The sequence below is a fragment of the Triturus cristatus genome, chromosome 10 (assembly GCF_964204655.1).
Source record: "Triturus cristatus chromosome 10, aTriCri1.1, whole genome shotgun sequence".
Taxonomy (NCBI): Eukaryota; Metazoa; Chordata; class Amphibia; order Caudata; family Salamandridae; genus Triturus; species Triturus cristatus.
This window is the reverse complement of record NC_140593.1, coordinates 301070418-301092247: the sequence shown is the minus strand read 5'-3', so window position 1 is coordinate 301092247 and position 21830 is coordinate 301070418.

Below are 21830 nucleotides of genomic sequence, written 5' to 3'. Positions count from 1 at the left end.
ATTGAGGAGATGGTCTGCAGCCATGAGCTCCTGTTTGGGAAGAAGGCACTCAAAGTCCCAGAGGCCAGGAAGAGGAAAATCTGGCTGGAAATACAGAGCAAGGTGAATGCTGTTGGAGTCACCACACGCACCATCGAGGAGCTGCGCAAGCGGTGGTATGATATGCGCCAGAGGTCCAAGGAGAGGGTGGCAGCCAGACTCAAGGATGCCACTCAGACTGGAGGAGGACCATCCACTGCAGAGCAGCCAACCCCCCATGAGGAGCTCGTGGAGTCAACCCTCCTGCCTGAGAGCGTTGGTGGTGTGGCTGCAATCGACAGCTCCGACCCCTCATCCAGCAGACAAGGTAAGATGCATGCCAAATCACCCTGCACTCCTCCCCATCCCTTGCACACTCCCCCAAATGCGCATAGTTAACTCCCAACATGCCAATCCAGCCCAGGTCTTACAGCACACCCAGCAATGCATCATGGTACTCGTAGTACTGTGTCTGACTGTGTGTCCATGACACCATCACAAGTAAATGCAACATATGTGTTTTGGGGATCATTGAATAGAAATGTGTCAGAGGTTAGCCGTCAAAGATTTGTAACTTTATTGAGTGCCACATGCAGACAGTAACACAAACTCATATAGTCCCCTTTACATCCACAGCACACGCCATGCCACAAGAAGACAGCGCTGAGGGAGAGGAGCCTGCAGACCCTGCGGACTCCAGCGATGAGACCGAGCAGCAGCCAATTCAGCGCAGGAAGAGCGCACATGTGCCCCCACTGCCTCCATTTGAGGATGAAGTCCCAGCAACAGGCGATGACACCGACAGGAGAGAGGGGAGTCAGGGTGTGACAGACATGCCCCGTCATGACGCACCAACACCAAGGCAAAGGGAACAGGCCATTTCCAGGTCAAGGCCCAGGAGCAGCACTGCAACAGAAGGAGAAGGCACCGTGTTCTCCGGCTTGGAACAGTGCATGTTGCAGGAACAGCGCCTGCAAAGCAAGGCAATGCGGTCAATGAATCGCCAGCTAGACCGCCTACATCAGGACAATCGCAACATGGTAGCGGCAATACGAGAGCTCTGTGCCACTTTGAGGGACACCCAAGCTGCCAATGACAGGGCTGGACGACGTGCCAATGCACGGCTACACAATTATACCAAGGCAGTCAACCGCCTCTGCACCACCACCAGCGCACTCACACGCAGAAGCGTAACCATGCAGGTGGACATGGCACATTGCTGCCAGGACATAGCGCGAGGGCTGGCGCAGGTGACCACTGCTGTGGAACAGCTGCAGACAGCCAATGCAGGTGGCAGCGCACTAATGGCCTCTGCTGAGAGTGAGGACACATCGAGTCGCAGCAGCATCACTCCAACCTTGCCAGGTGAAAGACGCCGCAGTGGCAGACAGGTAGCAGGCCAAGGGCGCACCATGGGGGTCAACCACCCTGGACGGCACCGACGGAGGTGATCATCTGCGGGGACACTGACTGCAACATGGGTGCATTAACCCGCAAAAGGCTGTTTGCCCCATTTCTTGTGCCTTCTCTGCACTGTGTGTACAACATGTGCTGGGGACAATTACAATTTCTTTCATGTTAAGTGTGATTAAACACTTGACACATCATCAGGCTTTGTAGTCTCATTTCCTCAATACTCACCTAAAAGTAGTTTTGTGTGATCTCAGTCCGTCTCTGGCGTCCAGCAGCTGCCCCAACTCCTGGTGCTGGTCTGGCAGGGGGAGCAGGGCGCTCGTCATCCGATGTGTCTGTATCGGTCACATCAATTGTGGTGCCTTTCCTCATTGCCATGTTATGTAGCATTGCACAGCTTGCCACGATTTTACAGCAGGTCTCAGGGCTGTATTGCAGTGCGCCTCCACTCTTATGCAGGCACCGGAAGCGGCTCTTCAGGATTCCGAAGGTTCGCTCAATGACACAGCGTGTAGATCTGTGTGCCCTGTTGTAGCTCCTCTCACTTGCATTTGCAGGATCCAGGTATGGGGTCAGGATGAAGTCGCGCACTGCATAGGCACTGTCACCTGCATGGAAAAAAACACAATAGGTGAGTCAATGTCCCCCCCCTCAACTGATGTAGTGGATGTATTGATGTGTGCAATGTATTTACCGAGCAGGTACCCCTCCCCAAACTCTCCAGCACTCAGACGTCTGTGTATTCCACTGTGTCGGAAGATGAAGGAGTCATGTGTACTGCCGGGGTATTTGGCTACGATGTCGGTGATGTGATACTTAGCGTTGCACACAATCTGTATGTTGAGGGAATGGTAGCATTTCCGATTCCTGTAGACATATTCAGTTTCTGCTGGGGGTGTGATGGCCACATGGGTCCCGTCAATGCAGCCGATGACGTGGGGGAAACGTGCAATCTGGTAGAAGTCCAGTATCGTTTGTTGTAATGCCTGTTGGGTGGTGGGGAAGTAAATGTGATGTGGGAGCCTCAGTAGCATTGCATCTAGGAAGGCATGGAAGAAGCGCGAAAGTGCACTCTGTGACACCCCACCAACCTCCGCTATGACCCGTTGAAAACTCCCTGACGCCAGGAGGTGCAGGGAGCACAGGACCTGCACATGTGTGGGAATTGTTTGTGTCCTGCGAGTAGGGTGCTCCAAGTGGGGTTTCAGCTCCTCAATCAGGTCCATTATGGTCTGTGGGTGCAGTCTGTACTTGTCATAGATCTCCTCTTCAGTGTTCTGTAACAGGGTGATGCGCAGCCTGAAGATACGTTCCTGTCTCATTCTCCTGTGTGCAAGGGCCCGAATACGCAGCCTCCTGGCTATCACGTACATTGCAGCCATTGTGGGTGTGTTTGTTGCATTGTGGGCTGGTTTTTGTACCTTGCACCAGTTTACCACCTGCAAGCAATTGGTGTTAATAGCGATTTCTTAATTAGCGAATTTCGTGAAATCGCAATTTGCGATTTTTTCATACATGTGTTTGCGATTTCTTAGCTAGCGATTTCTTGTTAGCGATATTCGCAACGCTAAGGAATCGCAAATTAGGTATTCGCTAGGAAATTCGCAGTTTTCTTGTTTCGCAGCCTAAGAAATCGCTAATTTAGCGATTTCTTATTTTTCAGTTTGGAAGTGTGTCATACATATGAAATAGCGAAAAATCAGTCGCAAACGCTGTTTTTTGCGAATCGCAGCGTTTGCGACTAATTTTTGCTTTCATACATATGCCCCTTACTTACTTACTTACTTACATGAGGGCAAATGATCAGTTTCACTTTCACCCTGCTCTGGGTACTACAAAAAGGCTGATTATTTATCGGATCCAATGATCATTGCTTATATTATAGATGGTAATACGACATCAGGTCAGTAGCGGTCGGTGGTGGGAGTGCTGCCGGGTGGTTATGTGGGAAGGTGCAGGGTGAGGGTAGTAAACTATGGATTACAGACAATCACAGGTAATTAAAGAATACATATGAATAAATAAATAAAACAAATTTCGTTGCACGCACTGCATCACATTTGGCGGTGCAGTGTGCACTATGAAATTATTTTTATGTTTACTAACCTGTATTTGGCCATAATACATAGTTTACTTCGCTTGCCACCCACCCTGCCCCTTCCCATGTCACCGCCTGCCAGCACTCCCACCACCGACCGCTACTGCATGGGGTACTTTGCTTTCATTGATTGTGTAACCAACAGATAGGCCACCCTTTGCAGGCTGGCTGACACTATCGAAAATACATTAACATAGGTAGGGAGTGGTCCTCGGAGTTGGAGGAAGGCGCTTCGGCTTGATGATATATATATATATATATATATATATATATATATATATATATATATATATATAAAACGTGCTTGCAAACTACTGCGAGTCAACTGTATTCTGAAAATACTACTTATATTCCCCTCTGCTTTGCTACTCTGGCGCAGTTTCTTTTACATTTTCTTCAAAGTAAGACTCTCCAGTGACAGTCTCCCCCTATGCTGTCTATTGATGAAAGTACATCCAAGCATACATCCATTAAAGTAAACGTCTATTCTTCTTTTTTATATATCTCTCACCAACAACCACCCATGCGTCCGCTCCTTCCTTGCTTGCCTTGGCTTTGAGTTTAAACCAAACACCGCTGATTCTTGCTATATTATACACCCATACTGTGTTTCCCACCCAGGCAGGCATCCTCTTTCACCTTCCACCCATCCTTCAACAACCCATGCATCTGATCTGATTACTAACAGCCACCTATGCATGCTTCCAACATATCCTTCTCTGCCAGTCAGTCATATTTTTTATCTCGCCCGTCCTTCCACCCTTCTTTCCCTCTTTGTTTAACACATCCATCAAGGTCACCTGATCTGAGTTTGTCTTCTCCATAAAATCTTCACAGCTGAGTTGGAGTCAAATAGAAGAGGCCATTGGTTCCTCAACTCACGCTGCTAATGCTAAGTAAAGGGTGTCTTCTTCAACCATTGTATAATGTTCACTACAACTTAATAAGTTGCACAGTACAGTGGAGTAGTGAACACACTTCCAACTAGTAGTAATGTCAAGAAGTAATGAATATAACTTACCACCGCCGGCCACTGCTGCTGTTGGCTCCCCCCCTGTCGTTCCTGCAGGTGCCGCCAGTTCCCCCACCCCCTCCGGAATGGCCGCATCGCCATCGCCGCTGGCCCCGCCGGCACTGGTGGTTGGTAGTATGCCTAGAAAAAACATTACACATTTTTAGATGCCTGGAAACCTCCCCCTATTTTATTAGTGTTCACTTGGAACATTGAAAAAAAAGTTAATACAACATACATCAGCACTAGAGTAGTACAGTCAGTAGACAGACACTAGTGATATGGTTCCTAGGGTCATCTAGTCCTACTCTACTCTTTTGAAAGTTAGCCTGAGCCATGTGTAACCCTTTTAGATTCATCATGTCGACTACTACTCTTTTTGCGCATATTTAATTATACCTCGCAGCTTATTGACATGTGCAGTAGACACCTTTGAGGCCACATGACGGTTGCGTACAAGTGAAGAGGTGGAAAAAAAAGCCACTTTGGTATTGAGTTTGGTTAGTCCGTATTGTTTAGCCATCACATACATGTTACACTTTTTGCCATGACTGCGAAATGCTTGCATTCAGCAGTATACTATCTAACGGCTAACGCGCAGCATTTTTCTCATATAATAGGCGGAAGATTCCCTTCTACAAACCAGAGATTTACAGAGCTTATGATGCATGATGTAACCAGTATTTCTACGTTCTACGGTGAGGGGTCTTCCACAATTCAACAGATCTTTTGTCTTGTTCTTGTTGTCCTGCACTTGTAAATGTTTACTGTTTTAATCTTATGCTTTTTGCTGGCTTATTGACGATGGCTGTAGTAAAATTTCATATAACGACATACAGAGCTCGTTACTTGTTTCAAATAAACCTTTTGAACTTACACATAGACTCTGTGGTATTTGGTGTGGTGGGGTGGACTTACACAAGTGAGTGAGCAAAATGGTGTTATGTTCTGGGTTGCCTGTCTCAGTCATCATCATTGTGTATCTTCTTCGTGGGGGGGGGGGCGGGAGTGGGACCCTAATGTGAGACACTATAGCTAGTCGGTCAGGGGATCGTGGGTTCTTTGGACTGAGGTGTGATGAGTAAGGTCCAACCTCCCATCACCAACATCCTATTTTGTTGTGCATAGTTCTGTATGTGGCTCTGCAGAATCACTACAACAGTAGTAGTATCATGTACTATCCGATCCAAAATACTAGTCAAATATCTGGTTGGGCATTTTGTTTGTGGGAATTGTCAAAGCTTCAACATTGAGAAGACTAGAAGAGGACAACCCAAAGGACAGGACACAGTGGCTAGAGCTATTGGTCAATCTGAGTTTTATTATTCCAAAGAAAACCTTCAATAAAGAGTGGGCAACTGTGCAAGCTTCGCTACAGACAGAATAATAGTAGTAGTAGTAGTAGTACAGAGAGTCAAAGCAGAGGCATTTAGAAGGAACTTAGTTAGAGGCAGGGATAAACAGAATTTGGAAACATATAGTCAAGGTCAAAGAAGCTTTTGTAAAAAATAGAATTAGAAAGTGGAACCATAATTTATAGTTCGGAAAAAAAAGATGCAGTAAAAGTTAGGGAAATATAACTGTTATGATAACCACTGGAGGACTTACTGGAGCCAGCAGCAGGAGCCTCGGTAGAGGAGCGGTCCTGTGGTTGTCCCGCTGACTCGGACCCCATCTTCTTGCCCCTGGGTGGTGCTGATGATCATGTAAAATATAATAAAGAAAGAGACAAACATTAAGGAGTGCTGTGAAACAAATAAATCATTTGGAAAAATAAGTCAAAAAACATTTTAGGAAACAACAATTGCAATAAAATTGACCTATCTAATCAGATGGATAGACTACTGGGCTGCTTGCTGGATTCACTGATCGTCTACTTATTTATGAACACTCCAGTGTTTCATAATCTTTCTGATTACAAATACTAACAAAGCCTAGTAAGTACCACCTGACCTACACCACCTATTCCAGACGGGCCAATTGTTCACTAAGTCAGAATTTCCATTTTTTTTAGCCATCAAATGCACAGATGAGATGGAGGACACATGCATAAATTTGTGCATACATACAACAAATTGTGGGTTGGTTGCATGATTCTGATCTAGTCCTGCTACTGACTGACCATGCTAAGCCTACCACTCACTAAACAAACTACAAAAGGTTCTACGGAGGACTGGGGTAAGCAGCACTCAGTGACAGAGGAGGCGTCACGCAGACTGCGTAAAACAAATATTAACTAATGCTAACTAAACCTAGTATCCAATATCCATCCACCACTATTTCACAGGAGGACAATGGAAGGACTAGAGTCTCTCTAGCAAATCGCATTACCTAACTTCAGTTCTCTAAAATAAACTCTTACATTAATCAGCATAAGCTAGCGCAAAGTTGCAAACAAGTAAGAGTAGCACCGAGCACCTGGGTCCTACAATCACAGAAGATTTGGATGTTTGGAACTTAATTTACCAGCAACGCGTAGCATGCAGCAGTAATCTTGTTATTCGTCAAAAATGTAATTTATACACAATAAGTTACTTACCAAGCCCAACGTCCTCGAAACCTAGCAGGTCCAACAGGTCCTGCTCCTGGTCCAGGATGTCGGGCCACCGGTGGGCCAGCTGATTATGGGGGCACCGGACCCCTGAGCACCCCCGGAACACTGCCCGACGCACCTTCGCCCACCGACGGTGATGCTCCTGGGTAGCGTACCCAGAGCCGGGCCTGCCGCCTGCTGCCAAGGTCAAGGGGAGGTGGCGCTGAATGAAAAAACAAGGGTGGCTACCTCCCCCTCCCCAAAAAGTTGCCAGGCATGCACCCCTGAAGGACGGATTCTGTCGCAAGGCAGGCGGCTCTTGTCCGCAGACCCCTTGCCCTTTGCTCTAGTTGATGTGCCCTTGACCATGGTTCTGGGGTGGGTGGGAGGCGGAAATGAAAAGTTAGAAGGGGGAAAAAAGTTAGGGGGAAGAAGTAAGAAAGAAGTAATAAAAGTTTTTAAAAAAACAGTAAAAGTAGAAATAAAATGCAAAATATAAACTTAGGGAAAGAGAGAGATAGATGATAACTAAAAAAAGTAAAAAAAAATGTTTTAAATACTAAGGATTACAAAGATTAAGGGAGGATAGAAAAGTAGGCCCAGAACCATAGCATAGAGTGAAAAACAAGATGGCTGTGCCCATTCGCGACCGCGTGGGTAAGTTTGCACGATATTTCTCGCAACCATGCAATAATCGTCGCTCCCGAACACGACATGCGAATCGCGAACACGCTATATGTGACCCGGAACAGGAAATAAGGCATCGCGAGTGGGCGGGACAATTGAAAAACAAGATGGCGTGCCCATTGGCGACCGCATGGGTAAGATCGCGAGATATTATCCCCGAGCATGCAAACAGCTCCCCGAACATGCTCACCGTGCTCCCGAACAAGAAAAAGGCATCACGAACGGGCACCCCAAGCAACTACGCACACTCACGAAGCTACGCATAGCTCGCGTAGTGCAAGAACATCTTCATGTAGCTTCGCAAAGCGCGACTACGCGAACTACGCCCAGGCTTATCACTTCAACCAATGGGGCTGATTACGACGACGGACGGACTAGGTCCGCCCGCCATCGTAGTGGTGTTTGGGACCGCCCGCCAGACATGCGGTGGTCCCACCACAGCGATTAGGATGTGCCCGCCATACTGGCAGGCACATCCATGGTTTTTAACATTGCGGGTGGTGCTGCTGGCTGCAGCACCGTACGCACTGTTAAAAGTGCTTGCCCTGCAGTTCCCTGCACTACGTGGCAGGCACCACGCGGTGCCTGCCACTTGGTGCATGGAAATGCAACGGGACCCCAAACCCAACCCCCGCCAGCCTTTCCATGGCTGCATCACCTCCATGGAAAGGCCTTTCTAAACCCATATCCTAATTTGGTGGACAGTGCCTGCTAGAAATGATACAAAAATATATTTGTAAAAGAAATTGTACATTATTTAATAATAATATCCAATATAGTAAATAATAAAAAAGAATTACAAAACATATATTGTAAAATACATATTATATAATTTTACAACAAAAATAGAATTATATAAAAGGTATTAAAAAATCTAAAAAGAAATGTGCTAAATGACTATATTTCAGAGAATTTAAAATTTTTCAAAACTGTTAAAAAATATGTATGTATAAATATATTTTCAATTATGCAAATGTACATGAAAAATATCTGTTAACAATATATTATGTTTTATAATAAATTCTAAATAATATCAAAATGTATGGATCATGTTTTTAATATAGGCAAAAATTGTATAACAAACCTAAATAGAAACAATTTATTTGTAAACAAAAAAATACATGTGTTTGCAAATAAATTGCACCTGTCTCCTTTTTTATTTGAATGTACATATAAACTCTTGTACTATTCCTAACTCCAAAACCAACTAAACTCAGGGAAATTGCTACATAATAAACCATAATAAATTACTATCCCAACTCCAATACCAATTAAACTCACGGAAAGTGCTGGGTAATAAATCATAATGAATTACTATTCCAACTCTAAAACCAACTAAACTCAGGAAAAGTGCTGGATAATAAACCCAAACAAATTACTAATCCAACTCCAAAACCAACTAAACTCAGGGAAAGTCCTGGATAATAAACTATATTAAATTACTATTCCAACTCCAAAACCAACTAAACTCATGTAATTTTCTGGTTAATAAACCCCCCAAAAATACTATTCCAACTCTAAAACCAACTAAACTCAGGGAAACTGCTGGATAATAAACCATAATAAATTACCATTCCACCTCCAAACCAACTAAACTCAGGGAAAGTGCTGGATACTAGACTATAATAAATTACTATTCCAACTCCAAAACCATCTAAACTCAGGGAAAATACTGGATAATAAACCAAAATAAATACATGTGTTTGCAAATTAAAATGCTAACAATAAAAACTAACATACGTCTCGTTTTTTATTTGAATGTACATATAAACTCTGATAAACATGATAAACAAGAAAAATTTACTATTCCTAACTCCAAAACCAACTAAACTCAGGGAAATTGCTAGATAATAAACCATAATAAATTACTATTTCAACTCCAAAAACAACTAAACCCAGGGAAAGTGCTGGATAATAAACCCCCCAAAAATTACTATTGCAACTCCAAAATAAAACTAAACTCAGGGAAAGTGCTGGATAATGAACCATAATCCATTACTATTCCAACTCCTAACCAACTAAACTCTGGGCAAGTGCTGGATAATAAACCAAAATAAATTACTATTTCAACTCCAAAACCAACTAAACTCAGGGAAAGTGGTGGATAATAAACCATAATAATATACTATTCTAACTCCAAAACTAACTAAACTCAAAGAAAGTGCTGGAAAAAATAAAACATTACTATTCCTAGCTCCAAAACAAAAAAACTAAAGGAAAATGCTACATATTTTAGAAATTACATTTATGTAAAAATATAAAATATTTTGAAACTATAAAAAAAATATATATATTTTTAAAAATTAAATTTTTTCATCTAAATTAAAAAGTGTAACACAAAATTTATTTTGTTATTTTTCCAAAATGTTTTAAATAAAAAATATTTTAAAAAATTGATTACAAATCACAAATATTACAAAAATAATCATAAAAATTTTTAGGCACCCTTCTCACAAAAATAAAAAATATAAATATTACATTCGAAATCACAATTCAAATTAGAAAAATGTACAATTCAAAATTATTTACATTTTCAAAATGTATAGAAACAAAAAAAGATTGGAAGAAAATGTAAAAATAATAAATTGATCATATATTTATTTAATTATTTTTAATGAAAAAATATATTAATTACATATTTTACAAAATGTACATCACAATATTAGCACCCCCCAAAAAACTAAACTTTTTGAACATTTTAAATTTCTATTTTTTATCTAAATTATTTATATCTTTCAATAATGCTTTTATTAAAATGTATTTGTAACCAACATTCTTAAATTACTCCCCACCCTTATCCCCTATAAACCCAACATCCCACTCCTAAAATTTTACAAAAAAATTAAAAATGATTTATCATTTTAAACAAATATTTTTAAATTACTCCTCTCACTTATCCCCTATAAACCCACCATCCCGCTCCAAAAAATAAATTAAAATACAATCAAAACAAACATTTTCACACCAAAAAATAAATTAAAAAATATAAAATAACTACTATCAAATTAATTTACAAAAACAACATTAAACAAAAACAAAAAAATAGGAGCAGTCGATATTATTTACAATATATTTGCCATCAATATTAACTAAATCAATATTTATATATTACACAAAAATCCATATTTTAAACAACAAAAAAACTTACTTCGATATTTGCGACCATCGATGTTACAGACTCGATATTCATGCAATTCGATATTTCGACGTCGATATTCTGTCTCTGCACCGTTTGGTGAGACTCCCAAAATGATATCTAATGAACCACAGAAACTCCAGACATAAGAGAGTTTTTTAACTCCGATATTATGACTGTGACTGCTATGAAGATTCTTTCAATGCTGTGAAAGACAGAATTCAGTGTTCAGTCTTCCCAAACTATTTGCAAATGTTAAATGATGAGATTGAACAGGAAGAAATGATTGCTGTAGAGGTAGCTAAGAAGTGTTCCCAAAGCAGTCAAAGTTCTGCACCACTAAGTTAATATACTCTTGGACGACCCTTATTAAAAACGAATCTGCAATAGCCATGAATGAGATGGGAAATGCAATGGAACAAGCAAGACAAGAACTGTTGATTTTGAATAGTTATTTGGACAACGGAACGATGAACAGAAAGAAATTTATATGGAGGTAAAAGACAAAATAGAGTATGTGTTCCACCACGAGAAGAAAGAAATGCTCCCTGAAAATGCTTTTTAAATAAAGTTCTCACCACTTACCTACGGAGGACAACATAATCAAACTTATTGTTCATTAACAACACCAACTGGATTAGCCCCACACACCATTAAATGAACTAATTTACATTGACTACTTATGCTACCAGTTGAACATGAAAATAAATTGGAATACCAGAAGTTATCTGGTGAAGCTTGTCATGAGGTGTGAAGGGTATTGAAGAAATGAGGCTTTTAATAATCGATGGTCTCAAACTTAATGCTTGCCTTTATACTCTTGAGAATGAAACAGCTTTAAAAACCAGAGTATGATGTGCTGTTTGATGGGAAGCATTTAATTGTCTTCGGTGACCCAGTGCAACTTACCCCCATCAAAGGACAGGCTGTTTTCAAGAAACTTCTGCATGATCAATCTCGAAATATTTTGGGAAGTATTATCATTGTAAACATTTGGATAAACTTCCAGCACAAGTAACTACTGAAGAATATGCGTCAAGCATATGATGTGTGTTAGAAATGGGGGTCTCTAGTTGGCAGAGGTAGGTACCTTTGTCCAAATAGGGAACCTTGCCTCTAGTCAGGGAATGGGGGATACACTTCAAAAATAACCCCGGCTCACCACCTTGGTAGCTTGGCGCATGCAGACAGGATTATCTCTGAGGCAATGTGTAAAGCATTTGTGAACACACACAGTAATACAGTGACAACACTAGAAAAGGAGACCACACCAGTTTAGCATAATAAGTCATCTTTACCTAAACCAAACAAGACCAAAACAACAAGATCGACAATATGGTAATAAAAATATGGCTTTCAATGGTAGCAATACTTCAAAGCAAATTGCAGATGCAACACTTTTCACACAAAGTACCTTGGATGCCTCGAGCATACAAACAAAAAAGGCTGCAGGGAAGGTGATGCGTTGGTTCTTTACACTCAGAGAAGGTGATGCGTTGGTTCCTTGCTCGGGTGTAGGTGATGAGTCGGTTCCCTACTGCTGCGCAGGAGAGGTGATGAGTAGGTTCCTTACTGGAGAGGAGCTGATGCATTGGTTTCTTACTGCATGAGGAGGTGATGCGTCAGTTTCTTACTGCATCCCCCAGCAATGCGACAGACTTGGTACTGTGATGCGATGATCACAGAAGATGCGTGGGTTCGTGCAGCTACACAGCAGGGCTTGCATCAGAATCGGTGTGGTGATCTCAGACTTCGGAGACCAGTGCAGGCGCTGCAATAATTTCTTTGGCGATGCGTCGAAAACAGGTGCAGATGCGTCACGCTTCTCGTAGTTGCTTTGTGTTTCCAGCTCCCAAACGCCAGAACAACCTCCAGAGGCCCAGAACAGTTACAAGCACCTCTTGACAGGACAGAACTCCCAGCAAGTAAGTTCAGGGGAGATGGGGTTGAAGTCTTTGTGTCCCTGAGGCTTCAGAACAGGAAGCAAACTCAGTTTCAAGCCCTTAGAGATCTTCCTCAATCAGCGGATACAGCAAATAGCAACGTCATTTTCCTTTTCCTTTAACGAAAATAGCCACTGCAGGCTAACCTCAGCCAGTAAACAGCACAGGGGCAGTATTCCTTCTCAGTTTCTCCAGCTCTTCTCCTTGGCAAAAGTTCCACTGGATTTCTCAGAAGTGATCTAAAAGTCTGGGGTCTGGGCGCCTCTTTTTACACAGTAAATCTCTTTGGTCTCTCCTGGCTCAGGGCTCTGAACCCAGTCCAAACCAGTTCTGGAGGGTACTTCACAAGTGCACAAGGCACAACATCCTCCTTTGTCAGTGTGAGTCCTGGCTTCAGAAACACCACAGGGCTGTGGGGTAATCATTGTGGAAGGCAGGCACAGCCCTATTCAGGTGCAGGTGATACTCCTCCCACCACTCCAAATGCCGACCAGGCCTATTCAGCCTAGTGCTGACTCATCCAGACTCTCTGGAGCCACTGCACATCCCCAGCCCCAGCCCCTGTCACTCCAAATCCAGATAGTCAATACACATCCTAGCTGAGGCACACAGGATGGCTAAGCAAGAAAATACCTATTTTTCTAAAAGTGGTCTTCTCAAACACAGAATGTAAAAATCCCCCTCACTAAAATATGCATTTTAACCTTCTGAGTTCAGGCATACTAAACTACATTTTCATATCTGGTTTCCAGGGGCAGTTATGCTTATAAGATGTTATAAGTAAACTCCCCATTCTGTCCAATGGGAACAGATAGCCTTACAATAGTGAAAAACAAAATTGGTATTATTTCACCATCAGGACATTCCACACACTTCAGGACATGTCCTACCTTTCGTATACATGGCACCCTGCCCATAGGGTACCTTGGGCCTACATTAGGGGTGACTAACATGTAAGAAAAGGGAAGGTTAGGGCCTGGCAAGTGGGTACACTTGCCAGGTCAACATGGCAGTACTAGACTGCACATTGGCTCTGCAATGGCAGGCTTGAGCAACATTTACAGACTGCTTATGTGGATGACACAATCAGTACTGCGGGTCCAATAGCAACATTTGATTTCCAGGCCCTGGGCACACACAGTGCACTGTACTAGGGACTAACTAGTAAATAAAACATGCCAATCATGGAATCACCAATCCTTAACAACAATTTACAAAGGGATCACTTGCACAGTGGCACTGAACAGCAGTGGCAAAGTGCCCGAAGCATCTAGACCATCAGTATGAAGTCCAACACACAGAAAAAACACATGAGGCAAGGGCACAAATAAAGGGGAAACCCACACCAATGATGCCGGTCTAACAACTTGGAATATGGAAACAGTCTGAAGGACATTAGAGCAGGAGTTCTGACCAAGGAGGGGAAAATGACCTTAAAAAGTTGACTTATCATGATTTTATTCTCCTTTAAGAACACAGCAGCACAGCTAGTGTTTGATTTTATTGAAGAAGGTAAATCTATTATCTGTTTAAAGCTTAGACTTCAAGAGTGCTCCAATTTTAATGGACAATTACAAAAACTGGAGAAAGAAGAAAGTTTTGGAATTGAAGCTGTTGACAAAATGGAACACCATGGAGAAACAGTACTGTTAGGAGGAAAAATAAAACAAAATCCGATTCATTAGAGAAATCTGTATCGAGGACTGCAGGACTAAAAAGTGTTTATACTTTTGCAAAAACTATAGAGTAATTTGGAGGTGTAATTTAAATGTTGAGGTAAGATTAGTAAATGGTGCCATGGGTAAAGTTATTGATTTCATTAATTTTTCAAATGGGAATAAGGTTGATATTTAGCCAAAAAATTTGATCAGATTGATGACGTGAAGTGGATTGGCCAATCTTTTGTACATTCTTTTTGTTTGTGAATGACTTATATGTGCAGCAGCAGCAGTTCTCCAGTGTCCGTAGCGTAGACTGTAACTATCCATAAATCTCAAGGTTTAAGTGCAGATGCAGCTTTTATTATTATTGGTAGTAGGCCTGGGCGGTGAACTCCCCTGCTCGCGAAAAGTAAGTTGGTGAACGCGAGCTGCCGCTCAAGTAGAATTTATACCCGAGTGGCAGGAAGATTAGCGTGAACAGCAGTTTGCACTGCACTCTGCCACTTGCGGAACTCCCCAGAGTTTTTTGTCACTTATCGGAGTTCCACATAGCGAAAGTCTACAAACTACACACGGACTGTATTTAAAGAAGGCAAGTCAGATGTTGCATTGTCTTGAGTAAGAACATTGTCTGGTTTGTTTTTGGTTGACGTTGATGACAGGAAGGTTAGTGCTGATGCAATTTGTGTCAGAGAGTACAATCAATTAATAAGTGTATATGCTCCTCATTTAGGACAGTATCCCATTAATGAAAAACATATAATCTGTCCAAAGTGCAAGCTTGAAAAATAATCTATGGATATTGCTGAAAAGAAGGAAAAGAAGGAGAACAATGAAGGTGTTAAGGATATAACTTGGAGAATGAGGGAAATATTGTAAGTTACCAGTTGTCAAACACTTCTGGTATCAACTGCTATGCATATGTTGTTCTCAATGTACTGTTTCATTTACCACATCTTAAAAAATGCAATTGAACAGAAACCACAGAAGATATTATGTTCTGCACTGTGTGGTTTGCTGCAATCCTTACATAGTGATAGGATTTTAATACATTGTGCTTTAGGCATTCAAGATCTAGTAGATATACATTAGCGGCACTTTTCTGCCGCCAAAGCGGTTATATTATTATCACCCCATTCCCAAGCTGTTGCTAACAGCCGCTAGCGACAGCTTTTTGGCGAAAACGTCCATTGAAAAAATCACGAGTTCAGTTAGCAATAATTATCGCTAATGACATGCAAGGGAGCCATTCCCATGCAAAATCTGCCGTTAAGCCAACATCTCCATATTCACAAGGGGATTTCTTAAGTCCAGAGGACCCAACAAAATGGCTCTAACTGCTGTGTTGCACCGATGCAACAAGACAGTGTTGCTACACTTTTCACTACCCCCTTCTTGTGACGCCACGGATGCGCTGTATTCACTGGACAGCGCTCCATGATGCAAGTAGACAGATAAGTCTGGAATCTTGAGGTATCTGTCTGCGCTAAAGTCACGCATTGCTGCAGTCGTGTCATAACCATAATGCAACTCCAGCAATGCATGGTGCCAGCAGCCCATCGCTGTGGCACTGTGTCCCCCTTACACCTGCCATGAGGCAGGCATAAGGTACTGACACATTGCTGTCCATGAGGGGTGCCCGGGTGTCAGCACAGTTGAATATTCACCAATTGTGTTTGGGCGCTGCGGTGTCATCGTCTGTAAGCGTAGGCGTAGTGGTGGTGCTGAGGGAGTTGACGAGACGTACTTCGTGGCCTTGATCCATCTGCGATTTGTGCGATGATGACAGTGGTGTACGGTGGGCATGGTGAAGACGTGATGTATACAATGATGGTTGGTCCAGATGAGTCCGGTGGTATGGCTGTAGTTGAAGGTCCAGCTAGCGGAGTAGATGTGCTCTACCGAGTGTCCTGCTATGTTGCTTGCTGAGGTGACTTGCTGCTTGACTCTGATGTCATTGAGCCTCCCCAAGTTGTTCTGGTCACTGGGGTTGTCCAGGTGGAACTTGAGTCCGCCGAGTAGGATGTCGTCAGTGGATGGGAGAGCCTGGTGTGCAGTGAGGTCTACAATGGTATCGGAGAATGGGGGTCCATGGCCTGTGGGGCCTGCAGATGAACGTGAGCATGAGGATAGCTTTGGGGATGGTCCAGGTCTGGAAGTTGAGATATTCCATGGTCACCATTGGGTCATTAGAGTGCGTGGTCAGTCGGAGTGTGCTTCTGTCGGTGATGGCAATGTCTCCTCCTTGACGGTCGTGGTGAACCTTGCAGGTGATTTAGTATCCGTAAGTGATGGCGGTCCGATCCGGAACAAAGTTTGGTCCTGGCAGGCGTTGTGGCGTCCAGAGTTGATGGCGAGGAGGGTGCTGGTGTCGTAGTGGTGGAGTGTCTGAGAGGAAGGGTGCTTGGTGCAGGGCGCATTCCAGGGACAGACAGATGCAGATGGACTTGCCTTTGGCTTGCCTTTGGCACGGGAGACATCCATTACAACGCAGGCAGTACATCATTAACGACCTAACTCCGACAACGCAGGTGCCTTTACATCGCTTTTGATTACAATGCATTGTGAGGTCATTAATGGGGTAATTTTAAAGATTTTGAGTGGGTATGGCTTATGGATGTCGGATCAGGAAACTGGTGTATGTTTTGTGGTCAAATATGAAAACTGTGGTGTGTTTTGGGGTATATTATGAAAATTGAGGTGTTTAATTGGGTAAAATATGAAAATTGAGGCGTTTTGAGGTATATTAGGAAAATTGGGGTGTGTTTTGGGGCAAATTTGGGAAGATTTTTAGGATGGAGTCAGGTCACTAACACAGTAGCACTGTAAAATGAGAAACCAAAATGTACGTGTCATGGAAAAGTGCACTGGCATCTGTAAATACAGCAGGGGGTGCTGTGTGCAATGTGTTTAATTCAATGCAATGACTCGGCACGTATACAGTTCACAGGAGTAAACTCGCAGGTCTGTTGTGGATTTACTCGTGGTTCCCACTTCTGTGCGAGGGGCGTGTAGCAAGGACTCCGGGCTCTCCTCTGCAATCACACTTTTTTCCCCTAATGCAATTCCAGTTCAGTTTATCAAGGACATATCGTCGGCAGGGAGGAAGGCACTTTACTGCCGCTAATGGGCTGATTGCCACGTATCGCCGGCTAACGCCAGATTCACTATCACCATCGCGCTGATGTTATCGTGAGTTTCCACAGCCGTCCCCTGTTACTATCGCCATGTGGCGACTGCTTGTTAATATGCCGCTAAAATGGCAATAGTTTTCAGGGTTAGGCGGCGATAACAAAACTGACGATAACCGGCGTTGGCGATAGTTATCGCCCGTCCTTGAGAATATCCCCCTATGAGTGTTAACATTGCTCTTTTACGTCTACCACTTCAATCAATTCTGAGCATTTTTTGTACTTGATACTACTGGATTGCAAAACTTTGTTTTTGGACAGATTAAGACCAGATTTTATGTCTATACTGCTTATACGACAAGGTGGAAAATGTCTTATGTTAATGCTATAACAATGCTGAGAAGATAGATCTTAATTGGAAACTGAAATTACAATCTTCAAAGCTGGACAAATATCATTTTCTGGAAAAACGTAGACTACTATGGCTATCATCTTTCATGAAGAACTTAATGTAACATTTGGGCACTATGCTGTCTAATTAAAGAGTGAAAGTGGATGGATGGAAAGCAATGATACCAACCTTAAATTAAAAAAGAACTGCCTTTTAACATTCCAAATTCTCACCTCTTGTTACTTCAACCAAAGTTGTAAGGTGGATTTCTGATAAAAAAAACAGTGGTGTATGGTATTTCTTCTACCTGGATTGTCAATGTTTTAGATATCATTCAGTGTACCAGAGGTGATGTTTGTCAAAAGGCCCTCCAAAATTCGAGTGTGCTTTATAGCTATTACTGGTATTGTACCATTTGCAATAATAAAACTGTTCTTTTTTAGCAGCTTTGTGTTTAAATTAGTGCAGTAACTGTAGATAAAACACCTAATTAACTTATTGCAGTAAGTGTAATGCATAGTGTCACTTGATAGTGGTGATATACTGTGCACTTTTGTTTTTCTTCCACAAGCCATGCAAGTGTTTTTCTCCACTGCTCAAGGATGAAGTTTTATACATAACATCATTTATGGTGTACAAGTATAAAAGCTGAGAACAGAAAAAGGGAACATTAAATGTTTCATCAGAATGTTATATACTGTTACAGCATAAGCAATCTCTATTATTTTGTTTTTTGAATTTTGTAAATCTAATACTATTGTACATTTATGTTCCTTATCGACGCCCAAATCCGCTGCAACAACCTGGCAGACTTCTTCCTCCAGAAAATACAAACAATATACACCTCCTTTTACCCACCCAGCCTGACACAACCACTGTCAACTTTTCAAGCGCAGGACTTCGACCTTCATCCTCCCTGGATACCCTCCCCCCTCTCAATTCCACCACACTAGAATCCATCATGCACTGGGTGAAATCTGGCTTCCCCTTGACCCGGCTCCCCCACGCACCCTGCTGCCAGCCATAGGTAACATTCTTCCTACCACCCTCGACCTGCTTAATGCCTCCATTTCCTCCTGCATTGTCCCTCCCCCCTGGAAGCGCACTATGGTCAAGGCTCTCTTAAAAAAGCCCAACCTAGACAAAGATATTCCCAGCAATTACCGGCCAATCTCCCTTCTACCGTGGCTGAGTAAGATCCTGGAGAAATACGTCAACTCTGTACTGGTAGAGTTCCTGGAGAGTAATCATCTACTTGATCTCTCCCAGACAGGATTTCGTCCCCTGCATGGAACCGAAACTGCCCTCCTCACAGTGACAGAGGAGGTCAGGAAGATCCTTGCTCAAGGAGGTTCTGAAGCAATTATCCTCCTCGACTTTAGTGTCGCATTTGACACTGTAAACCATGACATACTGATACACCGACTTACCAACCTAGGAGTATCAAGAGATGCCATCACCTAGTTTAAATCTTTCTTGGCAGACCGCTCCTTCTAGGTCTTTGAGGGTGATATTGCCTCTCCCAGCATGCCACTCAGCTGTGGTGTACCTCAGGGCTCCTCCCTGAGCCCCACACTATTCAATGTATATGAGCCCCCTAGCTGAGATTGTCCATTCCTTCGGCATTAAAATCATCACTTATGCAGATGACACTCAGCTAGTGGTGGCTCTTAACCAGTCGAATATTTCCCCAAACAACCTGAGTGGCTGTCTAGTGGAGGTGGCCAATTGGATGACATGCTCCTGCTTATAAGTGAACAGGGATAAAAGCAAAACTTTCAGCCACTTGCTATGGCTTACTCAGGTTACTAAGGAAAATCGTTCCCCTGCTTCTATTTCAGGTGAGACAAATCATGGTCCAGGGTCTGATTCTGTCACACCTGGACTATGGGAATGCTATCTGGGGGCCTCTCAATCTACCATGCGCAAACTCCAGATCATCCAAAACTGCGCAGCCCGCACACTCTTTCAGATTCCCCGTCGATACCCAATTTATCCAGGATTAAAGAGCCTACACTGCTACCGGTCAGGGAAAGAATTCAATTTAAGGCCCTGTGCATTGCCCATAGGGCCTTTTAGAAGACGGTCACGGCCATTAGCTAATCACTGATCACTCCCTACCAACTGAATAGACAGCTTCAATCAGCATCTTCCTTCCTTGCCCTAGTGCCTAAGATCAAAAGAGCCAGGTGTGGTGGCCGCTCCTTTGCCTGTAACTCAGCTAAACTTTGGAACTCTCTCCCAATCCACCTGTAGGCAGAACCCAACCTGCTACCCTTCCGTAAACTTTTAAAAACCCTGTTCTTCAACAAACCAATATAGACCCTAACTGCCTCCCCGCTCACGTTGTCTGCAGCTCTAGGACGCCTCAGGGTAGCTACCGCGCTCTACAAATGGTCTTTTCATTTCATTTATTTTTGTTTTTCCGACACTGGTTGCAGTGATACACTTTTAGATGTCTGAACATACTTTTAATGCCATACGGATATTTATTTTGCATACTTCTGGAGAGGATTTTCTTGCAAAATGAACACTTGACATGCTTTGCACCACTTTCTTTTGCCTGGAGGCGATGCTGAAAAATTCCCATGCAATTGATTGCAACTTTGTGGGGGGTTGCTCCTCCAAAGACTGTGTTCAACAGGGTGTGGCATTGAATGACAATGGTGTAGTCCCCTCCCACAAGTGTCCCAGGTGCTAAATGCCCAATAGATCCCACTTGGAGAATCACTTTAGTGATGGACTCCATCTTTTTGCTATGTATTCAATCCATGGTGAAGCGTAAGTTTTTATGGTATATAGAGCCCATGTTGTTGTCTCGGAGAAATGCAGAAACAGCTTTATTGACATGTTTCCTGGTTTTCTCTATCTGTGGAGAAAATTGGGTAGACCGCTGCCACTTTTGTCCTTGGCAAATATTGGAGAACATGAAGGCAGTATATGGGAAAGTAACAGTAATTTACCAACAGTATTCTTCATTAGGATTTCCAGTCCTACCCCAGTAATTGTGCCTAGTTCATTGCCACCACGGTGCACAGTCATGTGGTCTGGATGTTGGCAATCCACAATGTTTTCAACAAAGGCAGAAACTGATGCCACTTTAACCTATGCCCAATCATAGATTCGGAAATCCTGTTCAGGAGAGCACTGAAGACATGGCTCTTCGGCCTGCCCTAGATACGTTGGTCTTCTCTGGTTTCTTCTTCCCTTAGGTAGGATGCTAGTGGCGGGACCCGTCCGTTGAAGGTAGCCATGCGCTCTACAAGCTTCAATAATAATAATAATAATAACCTTCTCTGGCCAACCCAAGTAATATCTACAGTAGATAACCCTAGGTCCCTGTCAATGCCACTCTTTCTAGCCCTCTCTCTGGCCCAAAACACAAAACTATGGCTCACAGTCCAGACTCTGACCATTTTGGAGAGAAGCAGGAGTAGCAAACAGGAAAAGGCTGCAGCAGAATGAGGCAGATTTGTTTACAGCCATTGCTCAGTAGGAAGTGTTTGTCTTGTAATTGACGATATTTAACACAATAAAATATAAATGAAAAGCATTAACAGCAGGTTGTTGAATGCCTTTAAGGTCTTCCGTGTGGATCTGTGGATCCAATGTTAGTTCACAAGGGGCGCCTGCGCTGAGTGTCATGGTGGATTCGCAAAAAAACACCTAACAAATTAGGCTTCTTTACAGGAAACATGGAAAGGTTAGAAAATATTGATAGAAGTGTGTAAAGATTTCTAGAGCTGATGTCATGGGATGGTTACTTAGCTACAAGAAGAATGTAAAGGAATGGAGGTTCCGAGGTTG